Below are 2,597 nucleotides of genomic sequence, written 5' to 3'. Positions count from 1 at the left end.
TCTCACTTCTCTTTTCATGAGGTTTATGTTATGACTTGTATCACTGTGGAAGGGGTATTATAAGATTGCAGACAGAAATAAGATGCAATGTCTTCAGACTCAAGGCTGTTGATTGTGAGAGAATAATCTGTTCCAGACCCACTGCCACTGAACCTTGATGGGACCCCATCTGCCAATCTATCTGTATAATAGATCAGGAGCTGAGGAGCTTTCTCTGGTTTCTGCTGGTACCAGCTTAAATAATTGCTAATGCCCTGACTGGCCTTGCAAGTGATAGTCACTCGGTCTCCCAGAGATGCAGACATTGTGGATGGAGACTGGGTCATCTGGATATCACATCTGGCACCTAGGAATGGAGACATAATACATTCTCACTTCATTAAGCATAGGAAATGACCTCACCCAACATCTAATCAACACTAATCACAGCGTAACAGAAAAATTCCTATTTTTTCGTCTTTTTTCACCTGAAATCCAGAGCAAAAGGAGTACAAGAAGTTGAGCAGGGACCCTCATATCCATTCTGTGTCCTAACTGCAATGACAACTGCATAGGATGTGAATTGTATATGAGGAAGGTCTCAAGGCTAAGCAGTGTATGCATGCAAATTTTTGGAAATCAATTAGGGACAGACACAGCTGCTTGGCCTACTTATAACTAAGCACATATTCTGTTTTCTACATGCCTAAGGTGAAACCGCAAACATGCCACCAAAGACTGCAATACATTTTTTAAAGGTTTGACATCAGATGACATTTTGGAGATTATTTGAAACTTTCTGGTCTATCTTTGCTGTATTTTGAACTTTGTATCTCAAAGATATTTTGTGGAATATATTAATGGAAGAAGATCTGATATTTGTCAGAGAATGTGTAACAGAGAAGGGACAATACATATTTAACTCATTGAAATAATCCATATTGGATAAAAATTGTATATTCATGTTTTTTGTGTTTTCAGTATTTTCTTTAATTTAAAACAAAGAATTTTAAATGACAAAACAGCACCATTTTAATGAAATTCAGAAGGAATCCTTAACAGCCTTTGCTATGGTTATTGAAGTACAAAACAAGGAACCACACATTGGTGCACATATAATACCTTGATCACAACAAGATGCAAATCTTGGAGTTCTGCCTTCATATGAAGATGGAGGCACTTTCATAATCACAGACTACTAGAGTTGTACCTTTTGATGAGTTTAAGATCCTCCACATTAGGCCAGTGTTCTGCCATTTTCTGCCATCTCCAACAACTCCTCAGTTTAATGGCATTCTTGACTAGTAATGACACTTTAACAGAAAACAGTGTTACTCATTACATAACCATGCTCTGCATTGCAAATTACACTTTTAACTTTATCTCTTGAACAGTACCTTGAAACTTCATCCTGATTCAGCCTACATCCTCACTGTCTGCAAGGTCATGTCTGCGTGCAAACAAGCTAAGATGCAGAAATGCTTATGACTTCTTATACCACAAATATTTGAGCATCACAGATATCGCACCCATGTCTTTCCCTTGGCCCTCCATTGTTATTCATCATCATTGGGATATGTATAATCTATTCTGTCTTCAGTTCTGTTATCCTAGAGTGTGGGAATCCCTACAGTCTTTTAGAAACATAACTTTGGAAGGCCAGAGAGTGTTACACCTGAGCCCACCCCTGCTAATTTTCCAGATGCCTGGACTTGACTAATAGATGTGAGCAAACGCCTAGCCTTGATCAACTTCTTCAAGATACAAGACACCCACCACTGGGTACCACACAGCAGATTTTGGATAGATTAATAGTATTTCTAGCTTCTCGGCCTCTTTACTTCACTGTCTGTCTGCTGACAGACAGTAGCACTTCTGGGGTTTGAATTTTTATCATATGTCCTTTAATATACATATACATATATAGGGAATTAAAGAAACATTTGGCTTCCCTTCCACAATGGCCCATAGATTGAATTAAGTAATAAATGACTTGTTTCTTAACAAAGAGTGTGTTGATGCTACAGTAGTAAGGTTTCTTAAAAACTCCAACAAATTCTTTGGGAACTATAACATATTTATAGTATAATTATCAATAGGCACTATGATTTGTTTGTCTTCCTACTTTGTTGATTAACAAGTAGTTCAGAAGCCTTGAAGAGACTCAGTTTCCAAGTACTAGATTAACAGTTACATAGCCAGTTACAATTACTCAGCACAATGAACTTGACTCAAACAAGAGAGAAGTATTGTTCAGTAGAAGAAGCTATTGATAAAAAACTCCCTGTTCCAATAACTGCCAAAAAGATTTTTCTTCCAATGGGGTTCAACAGAGTGGCAGCACTTTAACATTGCTGACAGGAATAATTATTGAAATCTTTTCAAGCAATTTGTCAGGTATACCATATGCCAGGAAATAATGCCCAGTTTTAGAAATGAATCCTTGATTCTGCTCTTACTGAGCCAATAATTTCTTGTGGTTAGACCTTAATGCAAAATTCTATTTGAATTGATGGATTCCAGTGATTGTCAAAAGGACATTGTCTGCATTAAGCAATTCGAAAAGTTCCTGCACACTGGTGACATATTTATAGATTATGTGGCTATCTAGGTATTAT

The 2,597-nt window shown here is 37.2% G+C and overlaps 1 long non-coding RNA gene across 1 annotated transcript; it reads right to left on the bottom strand.

Moving 5' to 3' along the window:
• Positions 1–232: 232 nt before the first annotated feature.
• On the bottom strand, positions 233–606 carry LOC101837256. The gene is made up of 2 exons (XR_002383993.2): positions 468–606; positions 233–346 (listed from the first exon to the last, which is right to left on the bottom strand). It is a non-coding gene; the product is annotated as an uncharacterized LOC101837256 (long non-coding RNA).
• Between the last annotated feature and the right edge of the window lie 1,991 nt (positions 607–2,597).

The sequence above is a fragment of the Mesocricetus auratus genome, unplaced genomic scaffold (genome assembly GCF_017639785.1).
Source record: "Mesocricetus auratus isolate SY011 unplaced genomic scaffold, BCM_Maur_2.0 Super-Scaffold_100676, whole genome shotgun sequence".
Taxonomy (NCBI): Eukaryota; Metazoa; Chordata; class Mammalia; order Rodentia; family Cricetidae; genus Mesocricetus; species Mesocricetus auratus.
The sequence above is the reverse complement of the archived record's forward strand: the minus strand, read 5'-3'. Positions and strand labels throughout refer to the sequence as shown.